The sequence below is a fragment of the Equus przewalskii genome, chromosome 18 (genome assembly GCF_037783145.1).
Source record: "Equus przewalskii isolate Varuska chromosome 18, EquPr2, whole genome shotgun sequence".
NCBI lineage: Eukaryota > Metazoa > Chordata > Mammalia > Perissodactyla > Equidae > Equus > Equus przewalskii.
The window spans coordinates 57,563,968-57,577,846 of record NC_091848.1 but is presented as its reverse complement, the minus strand read 5'-3'; the positions used below and the strand labels follow the sequence as shown (position 1 = coordinate 57,577,846).

General features: G+C 36.2%; 2 long non-coding RNA genes across 8 annotated transcripts in view; one reads left to right on the top strand and one right to left on the bottom strand.

Moving 5' to 3' along the window:
- LOC139076933 (uncharacterized) overlaps positions 1-7,942 on the top strand; it is a 62,615-nt gene extending 54,673 nt beyond the window's left edge. Inside the window, exons 2-3 of the long non-coding RNA XR_011529012.1 lie at positions 833-1,045; positions 7,685-7,942. This is a non-coding gene — a long non-coding RNA (uncharacterized lncRNA). The remainder of the gene's footprint in view (positions 1-832; positions 1,046-7,684) is intronic.
- LOC103551414 (uncharacterized) overlaps positions 1-13,879 on the bottom strand; it is a 327,409-nt gene that overhangs the window by 54,386 nt on the left and 259,144 nt on the right. For all 7 annotated transcript variants that reach the window (XR_011529001.1, XR_011528997.1, XR_011528999.1 and 4 more), the window contains one exon: positions 4,100-4,192. This is a non-coding gene — a long non-coding RNA (uncharacterized lncRNA). The remainder of the gene's footprint in view (positions 1-4,099; positions 4,193-13,879) is intronic.

Sequence of the window (13,879 nt, the reverse complement as noted above, 5' to 3'; positions counted from 1 at the left end):
CTCAAGATCCAACAAGATGGCCTGTTACTATTCCTTCTTCCAATGCATGACAGACCTCATTAAATTATCTTGGCACATCTTCACTTTGGGCTTGGATGTGCCTTTAGAATAATTTCAAACAGCTTAAGATATTTCTTCCATTTGATTTGCCATACAAGATGAAATCCATTTGCCAATCCTGGTTTAGATTAAAGATATGTAGTAATCACATTGTCACAAATAAGAATGATGAGTAGCATCTGGGTAAATGCTGGATCATATTCTAATTCATTCAAAGATATTTGAAGAACATTTTGGAAAAATAGAGAGACAATACAAACTGAAAATAAAAAGTTTAGGGATGAGTTGCACAGAAGAAGGGAATGAAGGCCAATAAGAATGCCTTACAGGACACACAGTTTACTGAATCTTCTTATTCTAAGGTAGATTATTGTGCTTACTTGATCTTTCAAAAATATTAAAACAAGACTAGAAAATAGTGTGTCTTCATACCAGAAAACCCTTATTTACTCCTTTAAATATTATATTATTTGTTATCATGATATGTCTAATAATAGATTTAAAAAAAATTTGTCTGCCATAATTTATAAAAGTAGACTTTAATGAATTGTCATCATCTGTGCTTGTGTCAATTTGGCCATATGAAGAATTAGATTATGTAAGTCTTTTATCTTGGTACTATCCTACAAAGTTGAATCTTCACCCAAATTTGGATTCTTAAATATAATTTAAAATATCTTAAGAGATATTAAAGCATGATCTAGCATATAATTTAATTATAATATGTAGTATATAAAGGAGCATCTTATAACTTCTCAATGTTTCCACTTAGGACAAACAGAAGAGTTGAATAAAATTTAAAATAAGTGTTTCAAAGCATCAAGAGAGCTGCTGAAGCAACAAAGACAGAAGTGACTAAGATTCCAGATGGAGACACCTGTGGAGAGATGAACTTACAATCTTCAGCAGCCTTCTTTCATGGGGATATATGTCAATTGGGGTGTGGACAAGAGATTGAGAATTTGAGTTTTGCCCTGGCAGAAAGGTAATGTTAGAGAACAGAAACTCACAGAGCCTGTGCAGTCTCACACACTACAGTAACAACAGTAAACACTTGAAGGATATTTCACTCCAGAAAATTTTCCCCTCGAGACATTTGCTGATTTCTGAAGTTTCATGGGGCAGGAGACAAAGAAGCTAAAACAAAGAACATCTGTGAAAGGCAGAGCAGAGATTTTGACAAACTTATTGTTCAAAAGAGACAATGATTTGCATTAGGACCCACTGTGAAGGGGATCTGGTGAACACAATCTCAGTGGAACAGGCTCTCAACTGAAAACAGTGGGGAGCCACCCCAATTAACAGGGCATACGTAATTGGCCTACATCCAATTAAGAGAGGCAGACTTAGTTTTACCAAAACTGTATGCAGTACCTACCAAATTCTATTCCTCTTGGATTAAACTGATCAGTCCCCACTCTATCTGCCTAGAAGAGGAAATTGTGACTTTATCTGAAAGAAAAGAATATCATCTGAAGCCTCTAGAATTTGATATAAATGATGTTCGACACTCAATAAAAAAATTGCTAGGTGTGTAGCCATAGGACCATATGACCAAAAACCAAGAGACTAAATAGATGATAGAAACAGACACAGCTGATCTAGCCATCAGAGTTTAGTGACAAGGATTCAACACACCTCTGAATAATACGTTCAAGAACAGAGAATAAAGGACGGAGAACATAGATGAAAATACAGAAAGTTTCACCAGAGAAGTAGAATATATAAAAGGAAATTCAGAAATAAAAAATTTATCATATCTAAAGTTAAGAAAATGAAAAGATAAGCCACATAATTTCAAAACACATCTGATAAAAGATTTGTATCCAAGTTTAATTTAAAAATAAAAAATACTCGTAGAACTCAATAATGAGAAAATAACAATCCGATAAAATGGATAAGATATTTTAACAAGAATGTCCTCAGAAAGGTTTTAGTGTTATTGAGGGAAATAAATCTTTTGTATTTTATACAAAATAAAATCAATATTTTGTATTATACTAATAATTCAGGGATGAATGTTGTAATCTCTATGATAATCATTAAAGACATGTTATATCAATGATTATATTAATTTATTATATTAATTAATATATACTAATATATATTATATAATAATATTGTATATTTTATATAATACATATAATGTACATTGCAAGAAAATAGAGGGGAAAAAATAGTAAAAGTATTCATTCTCCAGAATAATCCAAGAAAGGAAGGAAAAGAAACCTAAATATTTGAGACAAAAAAGATATTGTCTCAAATATATAATCAAATGTCTTAATAATTAAAGTAAATATAAACTAAATAAAAAGCTTAGTTAAATGGCTAAAATTCTCATACTGGATAAAAATACAAATCCAATTCTATTCTGCTTACAAGGAATAATTAAAGAAACCAAAGAATAGAAAAAAATACCATAAGAACATGAACCAGGGAAAAAGCAAACTAAACTTTAAGGCAAGAAGCATTGTTAGGGACAAAGAGAGACATGTTGTAACGATAAAATTGCCAACCCAATAGGAAGATAAAATAATTCCAAGTTTGAACACACTTAAGAATATGGATTCAAAATACATAAAGCAAAATTGATGGAATAAAAAGAAAGACATATTCAAACTAATAGTGGGAAATTTTTAAATACCTTGTCATTAATTAATAGAATAAGTAGACAAAAAGTAAGAAGGATAGTGTATATTCCGGGCTATGCTGCTCTCACTAGATGAGTCCAGAAATAAAGTTTAATAAGTTTGGAAAATTTTATTTAATTGATCCCATCACATATTATACTTTCACAATGACCAACAGCATAATGAAAACAATGGTGAAGTTCTGCATTATCAAAATGTACACGTTTTCTAAATTTGTTTAATCATGTAAATTTTTTCAATATAGCTTTTATTAAAGTAGCTTAGAAAATGCATTCTGTAAAACACACTTTGTGAAATATTGATCTGGTTTTGCAGTTTCAAAATATATGACTTTTTTTCCAGGAACATAATCTATGCAATATTGGGTTTGACTTCCTAAAAAAGTCTGGGTTTATTATGTAGACATTATGTTAGTTATTATTCAAATTATAGACTTTGCAAATTTCATCCCTTCAAATGAACAAGTTACCAATTGCATTTGTAAATAATTTAATTTATAAAATCATTTAATTTTAGATATATATCTTTTGGAAATAAATCTAGTGCTGCAAAGTGTTGTTGTTCTGTAAATTGCAGATTCTGAAAAAGAACACTTAGATTCTATGTCCTACAACTTAAGACCACATATGTTCTCCCAAAATTACCTGCTTAATACTGTTACTGGGAATATATTTTAAACTTAATTTTAAGGTGCGACTTCAGAGTTAAATATTAAATTAAAAGCGCACATAAACCCAGTGTTTTGTACCTTTTAAATTTTGACCAAGCTTGTACATCATCTGAAGACCCTTAGTAGATCCAGACAATGTATTAAAAGCAGTTTTCATAAACAAACATTTACGAAAACCTTTCTAGTTTACAAAATTTTTTATTTGCTCCTGTCAGGCAGAGGTATATAGGTCTAGTATTAATATTCTTATTCATTTTACACATTAGAAAATTGAGATTCAAAATCCCACTCCTTTTGCCTGCACCACTCTGTCTCGTCTTCCATGATCACTGAGCCCTCTCCTTTCTTACCTCTTGGCAATACAGAGTGCTATTAACCGTGACCTATTTCCCCAAACTCTCTCCAGAAACAGTGATGAATTTAATTATATACCAAAAAGGATATTTGTTTAATGATGAGACTGTTAATACAGTGAAAAGACAGGTGACTAATGAGAGCAATAAGGGATTAATATCTAGGCTGTACAAGAAATGTGTAAATCAGTAAGAAAAAGACATCAATCCCAAGAGAAAAACGGGTAAAGGATATGAACAGGCCATTTTTAATAAATAAAATACAAAAGGCTAACAACCCTAGAAAGAAATACTCCAATTCATTAGTAGTAGAAGAATTGTGAGCCCCCCCATATTCTCACATCAGTCCACAAGTGAAGGTGTACCTGGATACTCTCTGCCACTTTATTTGGAGTGGTGGAAAGCTGGAGACAATCTAAGCGACCTTCAGTGGGAGGGTGGTAGCACACCATTCAGCACTATGCCGTAAGAAAAATAATGAGTTAGATGTATATGGCAACAAAATTGGATCTTAAAATTAAATCCAAAATATAACATTTACATAAATTAAGAATGTATGCCTACAAAGCAATATTTCATATTTTGCTAGACCATAAAGAAGCAAAAAGATACACATTAAACAGTTTGGATGATTGCCTACAGAAGGAGAGAGACAGCAGACAATGTGAATAAAGAGAAACAACGGGGAAAAATAAATATAAAAAACATTTTCTTCCCACACACCTCTTCAATCTGTCTGCTTCTCTCCATCCCCAGTAATCCAAACCCCCTTCGTCTCGGGAACATCCTGATTTCCTTGTCTCCTTCTACTTTCCTCCTTTGTTTTTTCCACTTTGGACACAGTGACCTTTAAAAATCCAAATCTCTTCATCTTACTCCCTTTTAAAAACTCTTCCAAGGCTTCCTTTAGCTTTCTAGATAAAGATCAAATCCTTAAAACAACCCTACTGCTCCAGTCTCACTTTGGGCATTCTGTTCCTTGAAAATGCTCTGATGCTTTTATGTCAATGCCTCTGTCTAGAATGTTCTTTCTTCTTCTCACCTGTGTTGTACTTGTCTTTCAGATCTTCCCTCAGAGCCATCTCTCAACTGACTAGATCACATCCCTTTACTACACTCTCAAGAGCACCTTGCGCTTATTATTCACGTCACTCACCATGGTGTGTAATTACGTCTGGGAGTTATTTCAATAATTTCTGTTTCTACAAATATTTATAAGCTCCTTGAAGGAGAGACCGTATCCATTTTGCTCACCATTATAGTCAAAGAACTTGAAAGAGTGCCAGATGCATAGCTGGCCCTCGGTCATCATTGTCCATTAAACAAATTAGTAAATGTAAGAATCCTGCTTTAAGGAAAATATTGGACACCTGCTTTCATAATTTAAAACTGAGAGACTTGTGGAAGGAAGTTTAGAATAGTAGTAATAATAAAAAGGCTATGAGTCAGAGAAAGAAATGATGTTCAAAAGGGAAAAGCATGAAATAAAATCAAGACATCCACATGGCACATTACTTCTAGATTTAGCTGTTAAATGATTATTATAGATGTGAAAAAGACAAGCATCATGTACCTATTTTACATTTTTTTGTTCAGAATCTGTGTATAATTCTATAGCTGTTGAAAACAAGTTTTTAAATTGTATTCCAAATGACAGCTTTTAAACAATAATATTTTTTCTGAAAGAAAGCCAGGAGATTTTACATCACAGATGTCCAAGTACCCAAAGATTCATTGTGCAGAAACTAATTCCAAAATATTCCTTTTTAAAATTTGCTTACGCATTTCCTTATGTAAACACAAGTGAAGACAGTTCGACATAAGAGAAGAATGAGACTGTTTCTACACTTTTCAAGTATACACCATCTGTTTTTTAATTCTGTGGCATTCCAGCTAGCCTAAAGAAACCCCTGGGGAGAAACCTGTAAATGGTATACCCCGAGCCCGCTCATTTAATAGTGACAAGCACACATGGAAGCTGTAAATTAGGGGAGCAAATCCATGTTTCCCATTGAAACTAGTCTAGTCAAAGAGAGGAAGCCTCAGAAACAGGATATTTATCATTCAGAAGCCAATGTCAATCAGCCTCCATATGTTTTCAAAGTAAAATAAAAAACGATCAGGGCTTCTTATGTGCCAGGTGCTTCACAAATATTATGTCACTTAATCTTCCACCTAAGCCCTTTGAGGTATACATAAATGTCAACATTTACAGAGGAAGAAGAAACTGAGACTCAGAGAAGTTCAGTAATTGACTGGAGAAACACAGCTAGGTAACCATAGGGTAGGCCTCCAAAGTCTTCACGTTTCCACTCAGTCCTGCTTTAAAGGATTCCTCGTCCCTTCTTCAAAGCTCAGTCTTTCGCAGCCTGTGACTGTATCTCTAGAGCTCTTCTCAAAATTTTACTCCTCCAACCAATTGGCGTCTGTCAACTTTGAACACTCACCTGTAGTTACTATGATAGAATTAGACACTTATGGACCCGTTGCTCATCTACCTAGATGGTGAGTAGCTTGAGACCAATTTCTATTTTACATCTTGTTCTCGCTTTTCCTCTCCTTGGTCACAGAATGTCTTGGGCAAACATTTACCTCTAAGTACTAAAATTTAACATGTGAATAGTTGAAAGAATAGCATAATAAATGAAACTATCATTTCCAACTTTCAGGTGAATATATTAGCTTGGCCTCATATTTAGGTCAATTTGACTTTAATGTTTTCTAAATGAAATTAAGCCAACAAAAGTTTCCTCTCATCAGGAGTTTGCCTCATTAATTAAGGACTTTGAGGAAGGGACAAATCCCCAAGCTAATCCTAAGTAGACCCCTCCTACTCGATGCCCATGAGCATTATTTTTCCATTAAACGAAACTGAGGAGACCACCCTTCCAAAGACCAAGCCCCTCAGATATATGGATTTTCCTTCTTAAGCTTGGATTCCTGTTCATACTTGTGAATTTAATCTAAATAGTCTTCAGTAAATTATTTAACTTTATGTCAGTGTGCTCACCCATGAAAAAGGTTGTAGTAATACGTAATGAGATATCTTCAAGGATTAAATAATGTATTTAGAGTAGACATGGTTTAGAGAAAGTTCTCAATCAATGTTTCTCTTCTTTTCATTGCATTCTAAGTTCTCATTGGCTCTTGTTCTTTCTCAGATTCTCTTTTCTTCTATAATTTATTTCTTCACAAATACCCTCCAGTCTTGACCTGCTTATTCTGAGTGAATTTCTCTCAAACTTCAAGATTCTTCCTAACTGGAGTCTCTATCAACCTGCTATTTCTTCCCCTTACTCTAGAATAGCCTGGGACTTTATAGCAAAGATTATTTTTCAAATGGGTAGGTTGTGGTTGTATAACTCATCTGGAAGTTGAGCATGTCAAAACTTTCATTAAATTCATATGTCCTGCAGAAAGAGGGTAGAACATTGTTATGTCCCTCTCAGTATTTCTATAGGAAAGCAGTGTGTCTGCATTGAATTAGAGTCCCATGTCCCTGTCTCTAGCCTAGCTGGAGCTATTTCCAAATCCATCATGACTTTTGAGAGATAGGATGGCTTGCTACAAGCCTCACTTCCAGTCAACCTGACATTATGATTCTAGTCATACATCTGTGCTATGGCAATTATAATAACAAGAAGATGTAGGAAAATAATTAAGGAAAAGATAATACTCTTCAATGGTCATAAGGAATAAATACTAGCATAGTCTGTAGGGTAGGGAGGCTTATTGCTTAGGCTTAATGGTAACATCAATGGCACTGTGTTGGTTTTAAAACATGGTCCCCAAAATTCTTTTGACCCTCTCTCATCAAAGGGTCTATGTCTCTTACCCTTAAATCAGGGCTCGCTGACTACTTGAGCAATAGAATATATCAGAAATCATATTGTAAGACTTTCTAGGCCCAGGAAGCAAAAATTTGGTAACTTCCATTTCCTGTTTCTTAGGACACAGCACCACACAGGAGGGAAGCCAAATCAGCTCACGAAGAAGCCCACGAGGAGATGAACCAGAGGCTCTGGCCCACAGCCCTACGGAGCTCCAAGCTGAAAGTTAACACCAACTTGCTGGTCATGAGTTGAGTCCTCTTGACAGTGGAGCTTCCAGGCTTCACCAAATGCCTTGTGGAGCAAAGATGAGATGTTCCCATCAAAACCTACAAAATTCTAGGTTTGTGAGTAAAATAAATCACTGATGCTATTTGAGCCATCATGTTTTAGGTGATTTGTTAGGCATCAATAGATAACTGAAATAGGCACATATTCAAAGGCATCAGCGTTGCTTGATGAAGGTTGAGGGAGTGAATGTCACAAGGTGGGGCTGTGCCCTCTCCGCTCCCTATGTTCAAATAGGCTCTGAGATGTTCCCACCCGACCTCTCCATGATTCTGCCATATCCATATATGCATACACACACAGTTGATCTCTACTTATTCACAGATTATGCATTTGCAAATTTGCCTACTCACTAAAATTTATTTGTAAACCCTAAACTAACACTCACAGCACTTTAATGATCATTTGTGGACATGCACAGTGATGCAAAATTTGAGTCATTCACCACAGATGTTCCCGGCCAAGACTGAATGAGTCAATGCTGCTCTCCAGTTTCAGTTCTCCTACGGTAAACAAAAGTCTCTTTTATGGTCTATTTAGTGACACATTTTTCATAATTTTGTGTTTATTATTGGTGATTTTGCCATTTAAAATGATCCCCGAGGGGCTGGCCCCGTGGCTGAGTGGTTAAGTTCGTGCGCTCCGCTGCAGGCGGCCCAGTGTTTTGTTGGTTCAAATCCTGGGCACGGACATGGCACTGCTCATCAAGCCATGCTGAGGCAGCGTCCCACATGCCACAACTAGAAGGACCCACAATGAAGAATATACAACTATATACTGGGGGGCTTTGAGGAGAAAAAGGCAATAAATAAAATCTTTAAAAAAAAATAAATGACCCCCGAGCATCATGCTGAAGTGCTGTCTAGTGTCCCTAAGTGCAACAAGGCTGTGATGTGCCTTGAGGAGAAAATGTGTCTTAGATAAGTTTGGTGCAGGCATGACCTACAGTGCTGTTGGCTCGAGTTCAATGTTAATGAAACAGCAGCGCCTGTTAAATAAGGCATCTTTAAACAGAAACACATATTAAACAGGTTTTTGTACTCATTGGTTGATGAAAATGTTATGACCAGAGATCACAGGAACCTAATCTTATCTTTTCTGTAGGAACATTGGTTCAGTAAACGCAAATTCAGCGTTCACGGCTACTTTATAGAACAGAACTATCATGAATAATGGAGTTTATCAACTGTATATACTCCAACCTAATATCTCACTGATTCTGCCTAACTTCCAGCTATATCTGTGTACACACTCACACATACACACACACGATAGAATGATAGTATAGGAAATCACCAATGTAAATTATGAAACATCAGTTCTGTTCTATTCATCCTATTACAGTATAAAATTCATTGAAATATGTGAAAAACTAGCAGTGTCCTGTAATGGACAGACCTGCTAATATCATAGCCAAGTAATCTGTTTCTCAACCACCCACATCACTCACAGATCATTTTATCCACACTTCACCTTTTAAACAGGGCATTGTTTTCCAGCTAAGAAGTAAGGAGAAATCATGATTTCCCACATATAATGTGAATTTGATGAAAACTATGTCACATTGAAATGTATATGATCAGGTAATTACATGACAAAGATCATTGTGGCTGATTAAAGTTGGCTGTTGTAAATAGACTCATTAATACCCCAAACTCTTAGGTGTGAACAAAGCTTTTGTCTACCACTCATCTGCTCTTCTCCTCACTGATAAATTCATTGGTCCGCTTTTAGAAGCTGACCTCCTTCTGAACGTGTGATGATTATGTGATAGAAAGTCTGCCTCCCCAAGTGTTAACTTGTATTTCATTCCCTGTATCTAGACTCAAAAGCAATGTCCTTTCTCTTTAGAGAATTGGTTCATGACAGCTGAAGAGTTGGACACAAAAGACTTTCTAAATCTAACTTTTCCTACATGAACTGTAAGTTATCATCCATCATCTTCTCCCTCTTCCAGATGTTACTCATCCCTCGATACACACTCACACTCACACACACACACACACTCAATCTTTTGATGTAGACATGCTGGAATGTTGGGAGAGAACAGTATTTTGTCAGACGAGGAAACAGAGCTGAACATGTAACAAGGGACCAAATTCTAATTTTAAAGAAAGAAGCTCAGTAGAATCCAAGGTTTTAATTCCATGCTATGGGGCCTCCCTTGTGCTAGGGGGAAAAAAAGGGAGAAAATATACACAAAACTGCTTTTATTATGTTGTTGTCTTAATGAAAATCTTGATAAAAGAAAATGTAACTTTAGAATGAAAAGGACATTTGGGCTCATTTTCTAATGCAACACTTTTATTTTATTTATTTTTCTTCCAGCTTTATTGTGATATAATTGTCAAGTAACATTATGTAAATTTAAGCTCTACAACATGATGATTTGACGTGTGTACATATTGTGAAAGGATTACCACAATATGGTTAGTTAACAGATCTGTCATCTCACATGGTTATCGTTTTTTTTTTGTGCGTGGTAAGAACACTTAAGATCTACTCTTGCAGCAACTTTCAAGTATACAATATGGTAATGTTATTTACAGTCACCACGTGGTACATTACATACCCAGAACTTACTCATCTTGTAACTGAAAGTTTGTATCCTTTGATCAGCATCTCTCTGTTTTCCCCATCTCAGGCCCAGGCAACCATATATAAGTGAGATCACACAGTATTTGTCTTTCTCTGTCTGACTCACTTCACATAGCATAATGCCCTCAAGGTCCATCCACGTTTTCACAAATGGCAGAATTTCCTTCTAAACAAGGAAACGGAGGCCCAAAGAGATAATGTAACCTGACCAAGCTCTCACAGCTTTCTGGTGACAGAACTTGAAATAGAACCCATCTCAATGCTATTATTTTTGTGTTGTAGTTGAGTTAGGAAATATCAGAGAACACCCAGAAAGAAACATTATGTCAACGTTCTTAGTGGATTGATGTAAATCACAGAAAACTTTTAGGCTATACCCTAAGAGTTTATAATCCCTCTGTTTTATACATAAAAATCTATGTGGTGATACAGTACTATTAATTCTTTTATTGATACACCATTGAGATGACTGTCTTAGGACTGCTTATTTTACAGACATGTAAAGTTATTCTCTTTTTTTAAAAATGTTGTTGGCACCAGCATAGAACACTTCTTCCCCATTATAGCTGTGAAATTCCAGCCAGTAAAGCTGCCTCAGGCTTTTGGAGAATGACCACTGTCTTCAACTAGTAATAGAAGCACTAATCTCTGGTGAGAAATTAAAGCAATTGGCTGCAGGCAAGAATCACTGATATTATGATCCTGGAGCCAGACACAGAAGAGAAAAGCAAATGAACATCACCCCCACTTGTGTTTCCGCTGGTCTCTGGAGTCAAAGAAGCATAAAAAGACTGTGACCCTTGTGTGAGGTCAGTATTAGCCTGTGGACAGTGGAGCAATGGAGCAAGGGAGAGTGAGCCTGGAAATCTGTTCAGTACTTAACTAATATGTTCATAGAAAACCGGATTAGTTTTGGCCAGTTCAAACCAGCATCTGATCTGAAGCAAGTGTTATTGCCTTGTGACTAGTTTCCTTACTGAGGTTGTCTGATTCACTTACAGTGTTTTGCCATACCAAATTGGTTAGCTAATTTGAATAAGGAACCCAAATATGTTATTTCTTCCCCAGACATCTCTCAATAACAGTTAGTTTCTTTCCTTTCTCATATCCAAAACATAACTATTAAATGGGAACATCTTAATAATTTTGAGAAACTCAAGAGAACCCCTCTGAAGTATAAAATATGAGTAGGACATGGTACATGACTCATGGTTAAAATATATTTTAGCTGATGTTCAAGGCTCTGCATGGCATAACTCCAGGGGCATCATTTATAACATGTTTTTACACAAATGGAGCATCCAGACTATTAGTCTGGTTTAAAAAAACCAATTCTGAGAGATGGGGTAATGGAATAGTATTATGTGTCAGGAAAGCATGGACTATGTGCAAAGCCTTGACCCAGAGGAGAGAGACATGAAGAACATGGTAATAAGGGAAAAAGTGAGGGATATGAAATAATAATCTAGTTTGGGGAGGATGCCAAACATTGTTCAGGCAATCAGGGGAGATATATATTACATCCACACATAAGATCACAAAAATGACAGAGCTGAGCTATGCCAGTGGAGGGGGCCTCAGTTTCCTGTTCCCGACGAGTCTAGTAGCTCCCTTGTGGGCTCTTTATTTCCATCTTGTTCAGTCATGCCCAAAGCTGTTCTTCACTCTGGATTTTAGAGTTATTTTTTTTTTAATTAGAAGCCAGATCATATTGCCGCCCTGACTGAAACCTCGAAGGGTCATTCCTACACGAATTGGCTTGTCTACAGCGGGCCACGATCTGACCTCTACTTGCCTCTCCATCTCCTGCTGACATCTTGCACCTTGTTCCTACCGCTGTATCTCCTACCCCTAATGCTCAGCCCGTCAGCCTTCTTCCTCCTCCTGGACTAGGCCAAGAACATCCACACTTTAGCACTAGTGCACTCGCCGTTCCTCAGTGTGGAACATTCTAGCCTGAGATATTTTACGCCTGGACCGCTCCTGGCATTCGGATCTCAGCTCAAATGTTACTTCCTTAGTGAGGGCTTTTCTGAGCATCTAACTTAAATTAGTGCACCCTGACACACAACTTTCTTTTGTGTTATGGTATTTTATTTCACTTTATATAACTTGTCATTTGCTGAGATTATCTTGATATATTTTTTTGTTTACCATGTCTGCTACCTCCTCTCTCTGTCCCGTTCTCTGCCATACTCCCTCCAGCAAGAACTTCACCTGGCACATAGTAGGCAGTCATTATGTGTTTAAGGAGGAAGTCAACAGACTAACTGGATATTGCTTTGCCAATAATTTCAGCTCTCAAATCAGTCTAGAAATAAGCAAGAGGAATTGCTACTTTGAACTTGATTCTTTGCAACAAGGAAAACTGACTGAGTCAATGGGAGTGATAGTAACTTTGGAGAATGTGAACAATGTTCTTGGACTTAATAATCAAGCTGTGGAAAGGAATGCTGGGAGGCAGCCAGACATCCACTCAGGACTTCAGGAAAGCACATCTCAAAAAGTATACAACAAATTAGGTATGACTGCATGGCCAGAGATTCTAAAAGGGAAGATTGCTTTAGAGGGATGGAAGAATAACAATGACATTCTGATAACACAGTCACTCATTATATTTTTTTAAACAAAAAAATAGAGCCTTAGGTACTGTCTGGGATGAGATCATATTTTAAAAAGACACATACAAAAGACAGAATAAACAGTGTATAAACAAAAATGAAAACAAGAGTGCCATAAATCCGTAAGAACCATGATTCATAGCTCAAAATGGGTTTTAGAGCACAAAAAACACAATACAGAGCTTAAATGACTTTAAAAAATTACAATTAGCTCTTCCCAGAGTGAGAAGAACAGGAAATGCCAAATCCATTTGGTGAGACAGAGAAGGTTAGGGAGAGACTAAACTCTTGATGTTGTTTTGCTTTCAACTTCTGCATCAAGAGAAATTACTTTCAAACGATAGAATAAGACAAATAAATTAACAGCCCAGGGTATTAAAACAACTTGTAATTACACAATCTTTAAAGAATAATGTTAAATAGTATGGGGGGGGTCGGTTCTCATCTTAAAGCTCACGAAGGGCAAAATGAATTTTTGAAACTACATACCTATTAATTTGGATCTTCGTGGTAGTAGTCTAAAGTATGTTATTGAGGTTGTAAGGGAGGGTATCTTAAAGTATTGTCCATGAACCAGGAACATGGCAGGACGTTAAAACAGACAAACCAACCAACACAACCACCACCGAACCGTTCCTCATATAAATAAGCTCAGGAAGTGTTGGGTTAATTGAAGTTAAACAAGGCTCTTCATTCCTGCAAAACTCCTCACTTTACAGCGTGCAATATGCACTGAGATTTCCAAGAAAGGGCACACAGTATGTGGTGTTTCTCAAATTTATCTGATCATGGAAAAGTTTTCCTCCTT